Source organism: Pongo abelii, chromosome 10, assembly GCF_028885655.2.
Source record: "Pongo abelii isolate AG06213 chromosome 10, NHGRI_mPonAbe1-v2.0_pri, whole genome shotgun sequence".
NCBI lineage: Eukaryota > Metazoa > Chordata > Mammalia > Primates > Hominidae > Pongo > Pongo abelii.
Window position 1 is genome coordinate 63,474,194 of NC_071995.2, and position 17,521 is coordinate 63,491,714.

Genomic DNA, 17,521 nt, shown 5'->3' on the forward strand with positions numbered 1-17,521 from the left:
AATATTCAGAGAAACAGGCCAAGCACAAAAGAGTGCATACTATACAATTCCCTTATATAAGATTCAAAAATCAGCTAATCTTTGAGATAGAAATCAGATCAGAGGTTACCTTTGACATGGGCTGTTGCAGTGGTTGGTGACTAGGTAGGAGGGGTCACAAGGGGAGCTTGTGTAAGTGCTGAAAATGTTGTATTTTTTATTAGATGCTGATTGCATGGGTGTTGCTATGGTTTAAATGTTGCCCCAAAAGTGTTCATTAGAAACGTCACTCACCATGCAATAGTGTTGGAAGGTGTGGCTGAATGAAAAGTGATTTAGGCCATGAGGGCTCTACCCTCATGAATGAATTAATCCTGTTGTTTAGGGCATGTTTTGTTATTAAAAGGAGTGGCTCTGCACCATGGCTCATGCCTGTAATCCCAGCACTTTGGGAGGCCAAGGTGGGTGGATTGCTTGAGCTCTGGGCAACATAAAAAAACCCCATCTCTACAAAAAAACACAAAAATTATCTGGGCATCATGGCATGCACCTGTAGTCCCAGATACTTGGGAGGCTGAGGCAGAAGGAGCCCTTGAGCCCAGGGGCAGAGGCTGCAGTGATTCATCATTGCATCATTTCACTCTAACCTGGGCAACAGAATGAGACTGTGTCTCAAATTAAAAAAAAAAAAAAAAGTGAGTTAAATCCCTTCCTCTCTCCCTACCCTCTTTGTCATTGCATGTTTGGATGGTGTAGCAAGAAGGACCTCACCAGACGCCGCACCTCAATCTTGGATTTCCTGGCCTCCATAACTGTGAGCCAATAAATTTCTATTCGTTCTGAATTACCCAGTCTGTGGCATTCTCTTATAGCAGCACAAAATGAACTGAGAGAGGTGTGCTCACTCAGTGAAAATGTTTTGAACTGCATGCTTATGCTTATGAATTGTTAACTTCTCTGTGTGCATGTTACATTTCAATAAAAAAAGTTTACTCAGAAACATAGATGCTCCTCCCATAATTTCTGGAGAGATTTTCTCCAAATATAAAATGAGGTTCTGAAATCAGCAAATTCTTATTTAGCTCCATGAGTTCCAACCCACTCCCCACCACTCCCACCCCAGATCCCATGCTCTGTGTCCTCAGTGTTTCTAATAAATGTGTATGTGCAGGCATGCGCATACCATGCACACATACATAAACACATTCACACATTTCTTCTTGCTTTCTCTTCCAAAGGTGAGTTTTGCTATACATTGCTGGTGCATACAGCACTCTGCTTGGCACTTAGTACGTATTACTTCATTTAGTCCTGAACACTGTCCTCTAAGGCAGTCATAAATTTCTCTATTTTATGAAATCTGAGGTCCAGAAAGATGAGATAACTTGCTGCAAATCACAGAGCTAATGAGGTCTCATTGACTTTACAGCCCCTTGCTTTTCCTTCACTAAAACTTCCTTCTTATTAAGCAAGAAGATAGCAACTCAAAAGCTAGTAATGTTAAGACAGAAATTATATAGTTAGTTCATCTGTCTCCATTTACAGATGAGAAAACAGAAGAAAAAGTGACTGGCCCAAGGTTCCATGCTGGGTGGTCATAATTTCATGACCACCCAGCATGGAACTATGAAATTTCATTACTATGAAATTTCACAGTAATTTCATAACTATTCACTGTAAGAATTATGTAGGGAAAAATATATAGGTAAAAACAAAGTCTAAAGAACTATAAAAGAATAGATAGAGCATATGCAATTTTACAATCCAACCTAAATTTCCTTTGTTTTGCCTTGAGGTTGAATCACAACTGGTACCTTCCTTATACACAGGCAAGATGGTTCTGCTCTGGGCTTTGGAAGCCCCAAAATATCACAAATAACTGTGCACTTTGGTCTCTTGGAATCTGATGCTGAGTATTTGACAATACGACCTGCCACCCCAAACAAATTCTGTTCTCATGACCTGTTCAGGACCCAGGAAATGGATTCTCTATATTTTTTGCCCTTTGTTGTGAACAATGATTGATGGTTCAAGTGCTGTGAAGGTCTGTGTTTCCTTCTACTTCTGAGATTGAAGATGACACTGCATCTGAATGAAGGAAGGAGTGAGGCAGTGGCACCTAGGTTAGGGAGAACACAATTTTCACTAACTTGTCAAATCCTTCTTTCTTGGCATGAGTGCAATAGATTATGCATTTATAATCTATTGATTATGACTAATGAAAAGTCATTTTCATAGCCCTGAGGGTCCATTTACTTGCCTCATTTTGTGTCCTAAAAGGTGGTTCCACAAGTGCTTATAAGTTTTTGTGTATTCACAACAGTTACACATGGTGGCCGAGGAATATTTTATGCCATTAAACAATGCATATTTCTGTTGAATTTGTATGTATTATGTCTTGACTTGAAATGCACAAAACTAATTATTTACATTGGCAATTAATTGACACTATATTAGCTAAAATTGGTTTTAGCTAATAAAACTAATAAAATTAATTTTACTTTTAGAAAAGTGTTGAATAAGGTTTAAGATTTTCAAAAAGTTACTCAACATCACCCACCCTCAGATAATTGCCAATCAAAACCACAATGGGAGATCACCTCGCACCTCTCAACATGGCCATGATCAAAAAAGACAAAACAACAGATAACAAGTGTTGAAAAGGATGTGGAGAAATTGGAACCCTTGTGCACTGTTGGTGGAATGTAAAATAATATAGCCCCTATGGAAAACACTACGGGGGTTTCTAAAAAAATTAAACATAGAACTACCATATTATCCAGCAATCCCACTTCTGGGTATATATCTAAACTAATTGAAATAACGATCTGAACTCCCATGTTTATTGCAGCATTATTCACAGTAGCAAAGACACAGAAGCAGCCTAAATCTCTATCAGTGAATGAATGGATAAACAAAGTGTGGTATATACATGCAATAGAATATCATTCAAAGGGAAATCCTGCCATGTGCAACAACATGCATGAACCTGGAGGGCATTATGCTAAGTAAAATAAGCCAGTCACAAAAGGACAAATACCGAATGATCCCACTTATATGAGGTATCTAAAACAATCAAGTTCATAGAAGCAGACAATAGAATGGTGATTGCCAGGGATAGGGAGTGGAGGTGGGGAATGGGGAGTTGTTTAATGAGTATAAAGTTTCCTTTATACAAGATAAATGAGTTCTAAAGATCTGCTGTAAGCATAGTGCCCACAGTTAACAATACTGTACTGTGTACTTAAAATATGTTAAGAATGTAGACCTCACATGAAGTGTTCTTACCACAAAAACAAAAAACAAGCAAAATAAAAAATGAATAAAAGGGCACAAGGAAACTTTTAAAGGTGATGAATGTGTTTATTGCCTTGATTATGGTGATGATTTCCTGGGCATGTGCGTATGTTTGAGCTCATCCAATTGTATATATTACATATGTGCAGATTTGTATATCATTTATACCTCAATAAAGTGGGTTTTTTTAAATTTTTGTTTTTTTTAGAGATGGAATCTCACTATGTTACCCAGGCTGGAGTGCAGTGGCTGTATACAGGCACAATCATAATGTACTGCAGCCCTCAACTCCTGGGCTTATGTGATCCTCCTGACTCAGTCTCCCAAGTAGCTGGGATTACAGGTGTGTGCCATTGCACCTGGCTTAAGAAAATTGCTTTTAAAAAGATTTTCAAAAAGTTAGATAAAAACTCAGCTTTTCTCAAATAAGTATGATTTAAAACTTTATCAATTATAATTTATATTTTGCTTTTTAAATTTAAGAGATAATAATGGATGTTAATGGTGACTTTTGAATTTATAAATTAAAAATAATTTGAATTATATTTAACATTTACTTTAATATACATTTTCATGAAAAAGTCCAAATTTTCTAGATGTTGAAGATGATTTTACTTATATTTTAATCCTTCATATCATTACTATCAATTGAACGTAGATTTTACTTAAAGGTAAAGACCATCAATTTTATGAAATTCATACATAATAAATTATGAATTATATATGTTTTCATTTTATTATGCACCTTAAAATCATTGGCCATCAATAGAATACCCATACCTGACCAATAACAAAAAAATTTACTCTTTTGCTATTGTACTGACTTTTCATCATTAAAAAACATATATTTACCCATATTTTAAAATTTTGTTCTTATGAAGCAATATTTGTCAAACGTTATGGAAATAAATTTATGAAACAGAAAAAATATTTTATGTAAGAGTCTGTGAGCTTGATTTAAAACTTTAAAATATTTATTTATAAGGTATAAGTGCCTCTATCTATCTTCAGGGCCTGCAAAAAGTTAGTGGCAGGTCTGACCACAGCTCTCTTTCAGTTAGGGTCCACGCAACCAATGAAGAGCTTTGGGTCTTACCAGATGTCTTATCTTTTGCCACTGTGGCATTGAGTGGCTGTCTGGCAGGTATCAAATCAATGTTCCTTCAATTCTCCTTGAATTGTAAATTACTACTCATTTTTTTCTCTCTAAATCATGGGTCTTTCTTTGTAAGAGGATGTTTTAGTGGCAACAGGAAAAACTTCACAATAGAAGAAAATGGATTAAAATGAAGTGCTTTGTGTGGGTACATACCCAAAGGAATTGAAATCAATATGTTGACGAGATATCTGCACTTCTATGTTCATTTCAACATTATTCAAAATAGCCAAGATATGGAAGCAACCCGAGTGTTCATTAATGGATGAATAAAAGAAGAAAATGTGGAATATATACACAATGGAATATTATACAACCTTTAAAAAGAAGGAAATCCTGCCATTTACAACATGGATGAACCTGGAGGGCATTATGCTAAGTGAAGTAATCTCTGCACAGAAAGACAAATACTATATGATTTCACTTATATGTAGAATTTAAAAGAGTTGATCTCACAGAGACAGACTGTAGAATGGTGGTTCATAGAGGCTCTGGGTTGGGGAGGTATGGGAAAAGGGGAGAGACTGGTCAGAGGGTACAAAGTTTCAGATAGACAGGAAGAATAAGTTTTAGAGAGATCTACTGTACGGCACGGTGACCATGTTTATAATAAGTACATATTTCAAAACTGGTAATAGATGTTAAAAGTTCTCACAAGAAAATGATAAGGTGTCATGGTGATAGATGTGTTCAATAGTTTTGATTTAGTCTTTCTACAATTTTATATATATCAAAACATCACATTATACCCCATAAATATATACAATTATAATTTGTCAATTTAATTAATTAATTTTACAAAGGTGTTTTGTGGTTTTATTATTAGTCTGTTTGAATCTTTTTTTTTCTCCTTCCTCATCACCCTTTTCTTCCGTTGCCCCTCCCTTTTCTCTTTTTCTTCTTGTTCTCTGTTTCTTCTTCCTCCTCCTGCCTTTTAGTGAGGAAAGACTGTCCTGGTAGCTGTGTTACTTCTCTTCATCAATGCCTACTTTTCTCAAAGCTGAAGTGTCCACTGTTTTTTGAATCTGACTTTCTGCCAGAATTCTTTGAATAGATCAACTCCCTTTATGCTTTAACATTTTAAAACTGGTTGGTGCAAGAGAGAATTGGAGGATCTTAAGTATAGTGGTTTTCTTACAATCAACAAAGAATGTTATTCCAGTTGACAGTATTTTAAGTTCAGTCATGATGGCAGTTCTCACTTTCACATAAATGTTATAGGGGCATACTAGGCTTAATATCAGGGTGATGAAATAATCTGTACAACAAACCCCCATAAGTAAGTAAACACAAGTTTACTTATGTAACAAACCTGCACTTGTAGCCCTGAACTTACAATAAAAGTTAAATAAATAAATAAATGTCATAGGAATAAGTAAAGAATCTGAGGTACTATTATTGCCATTTTGCCATTTCTACTGGATTTCTAGATAAGAGTCTTATCTCAATATTTTGCCCTTCATTAATTTTCTATCTACTTGGTTTGTTCAGCAAGTGGAGAGGAAGTGTGTTTCTCACAGGGTGCTAAGACAAGTGGTCTCTCATTTGTTGCTGTCTTACTGACCCCACATTCAGCAAATTACTCTCTGTTGCGGGAGATGGTTGCCAAGATAGGCAGCCTAGACTATAATTAAAAGTACGATATTTTTTCACTCCATAAATTTAACAGTTTGTTTCTTGAAACCATCCTGTTTCTCCTTAATTTGGCTCTAGGAAAATAACCACAAGTGACATGTGGTTCACTGTGGTTTCCTCAGACACTGTGGCTGTCCTCATTTGGTGTGTTATGGTTCGTAACAGTTCCAGACCCAGAGATTGAATGACGATGGTGGTATCAGAAAGGTTTAATGGCTGGAACCCCATGGAAGTAAATTAAAAAAATTTATTTGACAAGAAGTGAAATGTTTTGGAAGTTGCCAGGGCTAAACTACCAAAGTTTCATCTCATCCTTATTTAGAATTTAATGGAACAATTTAGAATTTCAAAAACACTGGGTGCTTTCTCAACTACTTAACTCTGCCCTGAGTTAGCAGTAATGTAAAATGGGTTCTGCAATGAAGAATTTCAAGTACCCATAAGCAAGTGCAGAGTTGCAAAATCCTTCCAGAGTGTTGATTTATATTTCTGTAGCCCTCAGGACAGACATAGAGTTAGCAATGTATCTATGGTATTTGTCTCTTCCATTCAATTGCAAACCCCTCTTGTTCATGGCTGTAACATGAAGCCAGAGTCCTTAGAAGTACTTAGGGAACAAGAGGTCTGAGGCTGATCCATGGTGTAGTCTTCCTCCCAGTTCTGCCTGCATGATTGCTTAGTAATCTTAGGCTATAACTCATTTTTCCCTCGGAAAATGATCACATTTTATTGTCTTGGGAGGCATAGCAAAGCTCCTGTCACATGCTAATGTAATAGAACCTGAAGGCCCTTGGGCTCTGAGCCTGCGTGATTCCTGATTATGCTGGGCACATCTTGTCATTTTTGCCTTTGAAGGGAGGGAGCAAGCCTGGTGTTGCCCACTCTCCTCCTTTGGAATAATGAAAATGGTAATGATGATAACCACAGTGAAAGCTAATGACACTTTTGTATTATATGCCAGACACTGGGGTAAATGTGTCATATAAAGTATCTCAGTTTTTCTTCCCAACTACACCATGAACCCTATAATTCTTAGCTCTAACTTACAGATGAAGAAACAGAGGTAGAGAGAGGCTAGTGCTTAGTTAAGATCTCCTAGCTAAAGAGTGCCTCCAGGACCCATGTTCTTAGTCTTTCCTCTCTTCTGGGGCAAATATATTAGACCATCTTAATTATAAAGCAACAGAGGAGATCAAGAAATACTCCAAGGCAGAGTTTGTTGCCCTTGGAGTCCTTAATCATTCTTCCAAACCTTCCAATTGGCATGGCTCTCTGCTTATAAAAAGATGTTTCATTTATTGAAATGTGACTTCAGAAGTTTTATGAGTGCAGCCAGCACACAGTGGGTAACAAGGAGTTAAAGGGCTTACAGTCCTTCCTGTTTGAGTCCAGCCAGCAGCAGTTTATCACAAATACAGGCCTTTGATCCTGACAGCTTTCCTTTTACTCAGGGGGAGGAGCAGGGAGTGTTTGACATGGGGAAGCAGGGAAGACTACAGAGAAAAGGTTCTTGTTTGTTTCCTGGGTGGATCGCCTCCTTCTTGGCACATCTCCAGGAAGCAAGTCTTTTCCCACCCTAAACCGTCAAGGAAATAAATCCCTCTCCCATACAACAGACCTGGACGAGGCCCCAGGGCAGCCAAAAGTCTGGAGACCTGGGTGTCAGGGAGGCTGGAGTGTGCCCGGGTGTCAACATGATGCAAGGAAGAGATGGTTGATGTCAGCGAGCTCTCTGACCCCAGGGGGCAGAGCCAGGGTAAGGGCCCATAGAGAAATCCATGCCCTGAGATTGGCCATCTGGAGAAAGAACGCTAAGAGAAAGAGAAATTTGGGGAGTATTTGAGGAGGGCAACCTGAGAGGCAAGCACCAAGGAGGCTAAGCCCGGGTGCCCAGAGTCCCAACAAGGTTCTCCTGGGCAGACCCCGAGGGAAGAATGGAAGTGTTATGAACACAAGCCAATGAGAAACAGCTCCAGCATTCAGAGCAGAAGGGGAACTGAGGGTTGGGGGCAGGCAGAATGAGGTCTCTACTGTGGACACCTGTGGTTTCTTGCAGCCCAAGATGTGTTGGCTGTCATTCTGGTAACTGTGTTCTGACTCATCTGTGGAATTTAACCCATGCCATCTGAATGAGGTGATCCACCTCCCCAGCTCTGGTCAGTGCCTTGGGAGTCAGTGCCTGTGATCCCGTTTGTCACAGTGATTGGTGCAGGGAGGGCTGAGGATGTACCAGGGCCAGTAAGGAGCAAGGAGACTTTGGCTGGGGCTTGAGACAGGCATTCATCTCCTCGGACCTGAAGTTAGGAAGAGGTAAATGCTGAGGACATTGTGTCTTTTGGGACTGCAATGGGAGAAGGACTCTGTTAGGTTTGATGATTGTTTACATATTTACCTTCCTCCCCACACCCACTTCCTTTGACTGCCCTGATGTTGGGCTTGGCCATGTGACTTGCTATCTGAGTAGTCCCTAAATTTGGGTTCATCAATGTAACTTGCACTGGCCAATGAGATGCCAGCAGATGTAACGCAACAGAGGCGTGAAATGTGCTGGTGCCATTGGGCTTCCTCTTTGTGCTTCTGCGGTGGCTATGAGAAGAGTCTCTCAGGGTAGCTCCTGCCCTCTCAGCCAGACCTTAAGATGAATTCCCAACCTACCTTGAGGAGCCAAGCTTGGCAAGAGCCTCATGTGAAGCAGAGCCACTCAGAGTCTCACCGTGCCGGCCCTCCCATAGGGTCGAGTAAGCCCAGTTGACATCAGCTGTCTGGCGGATGTATGGGAAAGATATGCTCATTGTTGAATGCCTCTGATATTTTTGTGGTTGCTGGTTAGGCAGCATCGTTGTGACAATAGATAACTGATACAGGCTCTTTTAGAATTCAGCCAACAGGGCAGTGACAGACTAAGAAATAGAGAGACAGAAATAAGTCAGAGTGACATCATTTGAATGCCTGATCAAACTGCTGCTAAAGCCAGACTATTTCTTGGACTTTCCCAGTCTGTGAGTCTTTCTGTTAAGCCATCTCAGGTCAGATTTTTATCATTGGAAACAGACCCTGATTGGACTGGATATTGACTAAATGGGAAAGGGATCTGTATGTCCCTGCAACTCCTGTAATGCAAACACACACAAAATATATAGGTATGTATAGATAGAGATATCTGTTATATGAAGAAGGAGTAACAGACAGGAAATTGGAAACCAAACAACAGGAGGAAGAAGGGGTTTATGCTTAGTTCCCTGGAACAGGGATTCTGAGATGGAAATTTGCATGCAGTTGCAGGACCAATATCTGTGAGCAAGTGAAAGAAGCAGAATGGGGCAAAGGGAGAAGCTGAATTGCAACACATTTTGCACCAGAGGCCTCAGTGGATCTCATGGGGAATTCTGGAACTGATCTGGCCCTTCAGACTTGTCCCCATAGAGATAAGGAAGCCAGACCTTTGTACCCACCCCATTGGCCAGGCATTGGATATCAGCTGGCCCCAGTGAGACATTGCAGACTTGGACAAGGCAGCTTCCTTCAGCAGAAGGCAATTCTTAGAAACGCAGCTGTGAGATGTTGCAACCAACACTCCTGGAAGCAGATGGACCGACAGCCTTGGTCCTGAAGCGGGTGGTGACCTAGCTTGGGCACCCTAGCATCCACCACAAGGGCCACAACCTGATGCAGAATTGAGAGGGTTTCTGGTTGAGATTATCTATCAGGTTACAGCAGGATATTAGCCCAGCAGTCATTTAACCTACTTTTACTTTGCGTTATCAGCACGGGAGGAATAATCAGTCAGTCAAAAAGCACTTATTTTATATCCAGAGAGTAAAAAGAGCCCCACATTTATATAATCCGAGAGAGATAAGAATGACGATAGCAGTTCTTTCCCAAAAGAGTCAACGGAAATTTTTCATGGAAAGTCATTTCATAATCGGTCAGTTTTTGACTTCTCACAAAGGTGATGGTGGACTGGAAGAACTGGCTTGTTCTCCACTGCACAGGTTGATTTGGTGATGGCACAGATGAACAAATCCTTTTCCATGCTACCAGGTATCCCACAGGCCCAGAAGTTAGAGCACTGGTTTGCTTGCTAAGGGAATCATGTGTACAAAATTCAAGGAGCTCTCTTGCTGCCAGAGCTGGTTGGCACTCACCATGTTGGGAAATGGTGGGGGGCAATCTCCTCCCTTAAGTGTCTTTGTCTCCCTTGGGGTGTCTTTGTTCACTCTACTCCATTTTTCCCTATAGTCTACAAAGCCTCCTGAGTGCCAGCCAGAGGGTGAGGAGGAGTCCCTTTACCTACAGCTCTTCTTGCTGAGAAATTCTGCTTCTTGACTTTTCAGCGCCCTTCTGTGGAAATGTGTTACTTAAAATGCCTACGATATTTGGGGTGGAAGGGATGGAAACAGGGAAAGTAATAATACTGGTGACACATCGTAAATCCACAGAGACAGGGATGCTGAAAGTGGCAGAATTAAGGACTTTGGAAAGCACACAAGGTCAGCTGTGAAGAGGGCACTATTGTGAAACACTCAAGGACTGTTTTCTTAATCCTGGTGTGCAATATGGTACAGAGAGCATTCAGGAGTTACACCATTAGAGCCCTGATTTCACATGAGTTTAGTATTTCATGCTAATCGTTTTGACATTTCCAGACATCGGCTAATATTGGTCCCCATTCTACAACAGCCTATTTCCCTCTTCTCCACATGAAAGGCGAAGCTGTTGAGTGTTGCATCCCTGTTGGGTCTGGAGTTTTACCAACTGTTTGTTTTAAGTGAAGTATGATTCCTGGGTATGGAGGAGAACTACAATGTTTCTTTCTAGCTGGTCCTTTTTCTGAGACTAGGTCTGAGGAGTTAGGAGTTGGAGAGAGACAAATTATATTGTGAAGGGAAAAAGTATTTTAAGACTCAGATTGAGGGGAATTGATTAGCTTTATAGACGCAGGATTTGAAGTGCCCTTCTCTTCATCAGAGCATGAAATGATATCTATAATGGTTTTAGTACTCACAATTTTGATATTTTTATATTATTTTGTGGTTATGGATTTCATCTAGAACAATAAGTCACACTCCTTATGCATCATGCCCCACTAAAAACTCTAAAAATAGAATTCCATAATGATAAGAAAAAGGTCCACTTTTCCCAAGAAGTACATTTATTTACAGATATTTTGATATTTTGCTGTGATATTAGTTATTTTGGAAAGGTTGCAAAAGCATAAAAAACTGTGGTCAAAATGAGGTTTATTCTGAATTACCAAGAGTCGTTATGAAAGCCCTGTGTTTCATGAGATTTTGCATTTGATAAAATTCAACATCTTTCCTAGTAAGAAATCTTAGCAAACTTGGGATTAAAAAGACTTCTCTCTCTCTCTCTCTCAAACTCCATAAAGGGTAGCTACAATAAAACCACAATAAAAACTATGTGTACTGGTGAAATACTAAAGCAGACCCCTAAAGTGAAAATAAGGCAATGATATCAGCTACGCTGCTATCATGCAACATTATGGTGAAGATCCTAGCCACTGCAACAACATAAGAAATAGAAATGTATGGTTATTGGAAATAGCACACTATCTATCTGGAAAACACAAGAAGTGCAAGTGAAAAAACCTTTAGAGCCAGCAAAATAGTTCATCAAGGTAGTCAGATATATGCTATCTGGGGTATACCGTGATGCTCAATTAGAAAATAAAGGAAAGTAAGGCTCTATTCACAGAAGGAACAAAAACTCTAAAGTACATAGCAACAAATCTAGCAATAAATAGGTAAGGCCTATATGAAGAAAATTATAACACTTTACTAAAGGACATGCTAGAAATCCTGAATAAAGTCAGAAGCATATCATGTTCTTTGATGGGAAGACTCAATATGAAAAGATATCAATTCTCCCCAAATTAACCTGTTAATTCAGTGAAAATTCGATCCAAAGAAGAAGCATTTCTGATGGCAGAAGGAAAGGGGTTTTGGCTTATAAAGGAAGAACTTGAGTCCACAGACCTTTGCAGGTACTGTCAGAACCTGGCTGCAGTTCCACTGGAGTTGACAATGCATGTCTGAGGCACTGAGTGCAGCAAAGCTGCTGGCCCGCCAGGGATGACGCGAGGCTGGAAGATGCCACCCACAGTACAGGAGCCGAAATCTCCTCTGCTGATTAAACTGAATTCTCGGATAGTTAGGATCAGACCTACCATCAGTGGTTGTATTTATCACAAGAGGGAAAAGGATCCCAGGGAGGGAAAAAGAAAATTTGCTGTCTTGATAACAAGACAGGACATTTTCTTTGAAAAATTGAAAAGTGTAGGACCTTATTTTATTCCCAAAGGTGATGAAGTAAACAAATTCAATTGTGTAGTCATAATCATAAGGGTGATTAAGGAATTTACTTTCTTCTTTCCTTCAGAAATTATCCCCTCTGTTTAGAGACAATGTATGACTCTGTACCTATTCCCTGTCCTTAATTAGATCCATGAGATCTTTGACAATGTGTACTTTGAGTCCTTCTTTGGGAAACATTGATAGATGCTAAATAAATTTTAAACTGTAAAATGTCCAAAAGCAGAAAGTCCAAAGGATGGTCCAAGAGTATCAGTGGAATGAGTTATTAAATTTATTCATCCACTTACAATTGTTTTTGAAAAGTCCAGGAGAGCAGAATAGATGCCAGGAAATTGGAAAAATGCAGCTATGGCGCAAATCTTCAAATGATGTTGAGTTGATCAGTCCTTTCAAATTACTCTCCCTCACTGTCAGTTTAGAAGATTTGGGAATAATTGTATAAAGCTGAAATATAAAAAGAGAGACACACAAAAAAGTTTAACAAAGCAATTTGAACTTGAATACATGTCTACAATAAAGGGATAAAGAGTGGTCCGCAGATGATCACTGTGCTCTGCTCAAGCATATTGCCTGCCAGGACCCCACACAACTTCATTTATCAAATTCCTTAAGCTTGAAAGAGCAGTTGTGATGACTTCACTTCAGCCTAGTTTTGAACACCGTGAAAAAGATCAAGGGGTTGCGGTGTGGGGAGCTGGGCTATAGCTATCTCCAGAAGCAGCAATGCCAGATCATTTGGTGAGGCTTTATATCATTTTGAGTGATCAGGAGGGAGAAATGCCAGAAGACTCTGCAGTCTGGAAAAATTCCTGTAGATTGGGGGTTTGGGAGGCACCAAAGACCCCAACAAAAATCTAAGAAGTGAGACCGACAGGAAGTAAGGAAATGAAACCCGTGCCAACAAAAAATTCAAACTGAGTCATCAGGGAAAATAGTTCTTTACTCTACAGGGTCGAGAGTAATCTGGAAAACCACAGTGACATATGTGATGTCATGCAGATAGTGACAGCAAATTAGATATGTAATCAGTATGTCTCTTCCTCGAGCTGCTTGTCTAATGTAAGCCTTGAAGTTCTGTCACCCGGGGGCAATTGGGGGTCATGTTGTTTTGGGCTCACAAAGGGATGGCTCTTCCTCTTTCCTATCCTTGCTGCTCTCTTCTGGCAACCAGATGCATACTCAGGTTCATTTAGGCTCAGATTTTAGCCTTTTCCTTCTGGTGAGAAATCTTAGAAGATATGACACTCCCTTGTTCTGCATAGTAGTTTGTGGAATCTGATGGGGATGTTTGCAAGTGTCCAGAGACTTTTCTCCTCCTTTCCTCCTCCTGACCACCAGAAGAGAGACTTGAAAAAGCAGAATGATTTTTTTTTTCAATAATCTTCTTTTAGAAATCACATTCATGGCTGGGTTTGCCATTCGTTTTTGCACCAAGACCTTTATGAAGTGGAAATGGCTGAACTCATCTGGCAGGGCTCTCAAGTGCAGACGGCCAGTTCCCAAATCCCTGAAGTGTGAGGGCTGGGTTCTTTTCAATAAACATTCCTGCACTTGGCCTTCTACTCCAGCCCCCTGGCCCTGCCCTCCCAGTGCCTGGAGCTTTCCACCTTGGCTCTGGCTCCTCTGAGCCTGGGCTCAGCCTTCCAATTCCAGGTTGACCTTGGCTGAGCGCCCCATATGCTCATTCTTCTTGTAAAAGTAGAAAATCTCAGGCACAGATTTCTGCACTTGGCCTCTCTGCAGAACTTTTTAGTACTCAAGGCACATACAGCCCCCAGCTGACACTGAGTGAAAGCAAGAGCACTTGCTTCGCAGAAGTCTGTGTTTACTGAATCTGATTTGGCCTTTGGCAACCCTGCTGCTGAGTCCATGCTGAGAAAAGCTAGAGCTGGGCCAGGTCCGCAGGTCTACCCCAGGCTTGTTTAGTACCTGCGGGCAGGGAGGATTCTCTCTGACCTTCTCAGTACATACCTCACCTCCCACCCTGGTGGACAAAACTGGGTATTCTCCACCATCATTGTGCTCTTAGGCATTCTGTCTAGGATGGTTGTGAAGATTCAATGAGATCACTGTTTATCTCAGTGGCTATTAAAAACTTATTAATTGATCATTAATTGATTTAGCCAAATCAGATAACATTGATAAGAAAATGTAGTGTTGAGAGCAAATTAGAGAAATAGTCAAGCTAGGAATATTTAGATATCTGGTTTCTGCCTTGGATTTTATCCTATGGCAAAATCCTCCCATAATCCAGGGGTAGTGGGCCGTGCCTTATTGTCAGAGAGAAGTGGGTGGGGACTTAGAAAAAACTCCAGTCGTTGTCATCTGACATACCTGTGATTAAAGAGAGCTCTGCAAATTTCTAGCTGTGTGACCCTAAAATCTTTGAGCCTTGGTTTCCTCTTGGTAAAATAAGGACCACATTTTCTACCATACGAAGGAGTTGAGATTATTAAAAGAGATAAAGTTCGATTGTCCTTGTCTTGACTCCTGCTACCAGCACTCTCCTTGGTCCTGACAAAGATTTCCCCAAACCCTGGCTTTTCATGACTTCCCGACAAACGTGGTGAATAATGTGTTCTATACACCTGTTCTCTGTCTCCAGGCTAACCTACGTGGTCTCCAGCTTTTCTTCCTAATGTAATCAATCATTTGCTCATGTTCCATGTGACATGTTATATATTTACAATTAAAGGTTCTAGACTAATTTCATGAAGAATCTGGAATCTTTCTTGAGATCTTTCTTGGATAAATTCACCTTTCTTTGATTCCTTAGCTGCCATTATCATTAGTGCCAAGGATGGCAAATATACAATGTACCTGTTGCCAGCACATTCTTCTGAGTCCACAGCAGACATTACTAATTGAACACAGTGCATTTTCTCATGAACAGGGACAGGTCTCAGAGTCACTTTGAGCACATTGTGCAAGCAATGATTCTGATTGAATTGGAGCAGTGCATTGGGGAAAATCCATTAGCCATCTCTCTACACCATTTGACTTGTTACCTCTCTTGGACTTGTGAATGTGTTAGTGTCCTTGTAGTCATCTGTGCTTCTCCTGTCTGCTCCATTAGACTGAATACACATATGTAATTTGCCAAGGATTCTGCCCCTTATCTTGAGGATAACTCAATCTAAAAAACAAAGACATAGCTAATAGTTCTTGCCTTGTAGTGATAACCAGGGTCTGTCACTGTAGGTTATGGGATGAAACGAAACTATTTTTATTATCCTTTTTTTCTAGTTAATCCTAATTAGTTCCCATGACATTAAATACATATTCCTTAAAAACATGGTATTTCATGTCTGTGCAAATAGTCTATCATATTGATATACCGCTGTTTATTTGATAACTCCCTGGTGTTAAACTCTAGGCTGCTACCAGTGTCTGGCCACAAAAAAATAATATCGTGTGGTGAATTTTTTTGTACCTATCTGTGTGGCTGCATCTCCAATTATTTTCTTAGGGTAGATTTCTCAAAATTATAAATAATTGTGTCAAATGGTAAGAACAGCTTTAAGATTTTTTGATACACATTGATGTATTGTTTTCTGGAAATGTTGAGACAATCTAAAAGAGTAATGTAAAAGGATGATATTAATAATCACTAACCCTTGTAGACCTCATCTTTGTGCCAGGCGCTGTCCTAAGAAATTTACATACATTAACTCATGTCATCCTCACCATGACCTTTTCACAACTGAGGAGACTAAAGCACAGCTAAGGAGACCCAAGTCATGCTGGCATGACTTGAATGCAGTCTTTCCAGAGGCAGAAGGATGGCCAGGTTACATTGTTCAGTCTCTTCAGTCCAGTGAAAACTTATAAAGAACTCAGTGTATTTGGTACAGAGTAACTGGAAGATTTGTTACAGCCTTACATACATGAGGTGACAAAAATGTCATTATTAATAACAACAAGAACAACAACAACAGTATCAGGAACAGGCCTACCTATTTTACAAGAAAACTTATCAGTGGTCTGGGATGGCTATTGTCAGTCCTGTGGCAGAAATACCTGTGCCGACTCATTAGTGCTTAGCAGCACAGGTGAGCAAGAACTGGTTATTCCCAAACCGTATGCTGGGAAGCAGCTCTAATAAAAGAAGAAATAATTCAAAGCAATCCAAAATGTTCCAGCTTGGACCACAACACTGTTTAATGTTGTTGTAAAGAATGGTTCTAACTCTTTTTTTTCAAAATAATATTAATGGTAATTTCAGCTGTTAGAAGGGACCCAATGAGAACTTATTTCTCCCTCTTCTTGGAGTCTAAAGTTTTGAATACCTAGTCATGGGAGTTACTGATTAGCAAAGGGATTTTTTTCTTCTTTTGTTTATAAGGCAACTGGTTGGTTTCCTTAAGGGTTTTACTTTTATTCTTGTGATTTCTCAACATTAGAGAATGGCAAGAGTGGCATGGGGGTGGGAGCGGGGTCTGGGGGTGGAAGGTTGTCGGGGAGGAAGCTTGCCAGGTTGAGCAAATAAAATACAGGACACCAGTTAAATCTGAATTTAAATAATCAGTGAATAATTTTTAGTATGTCCCAAGCAATGTTTGAGACATACTTATACCCAAAATTTTACTCATTGTTCATCAGAAACTCAAATTTATCTGGAGATCTATATTTTACTCATTGTTCATCAGAAACTCAAATTTATCTGGAGATCTATATTTTACTCATTGTTCATCAGAAACTCAAATTTATCTGGAGATCTATATTTTACTCATTGTTCATCAGAAACTCAAATTTATCTGGAGATCTATATTTTACCCATTGTTCATCAGAAACTCAAATTTATCTGGAGATCTATATTTTACTCATTGTTCATCAGAAACTCAAATTTATCTGGAGATCTATATTTTACCCATTGTTCATCAGAAACTCAAATTTATCTGGAGATCTATATTTTACTGGGACCACATTGGAAGGAGGTAAGTGAGGTGGCCCTAAGAAGGGCCAGGACAAAGAAAGGAGAGAGGGATTTAAAAATAATAACAATCTTGGTCCTTTCAGATTGAAAAAAGAAGCACGAACAGTGTTTGCTGTTGGTATCAATGCTGGGGTCCTTCAGGGTTCTGGAACTGCTGGTGTCCTGAAGAGCATGCTGTTTACT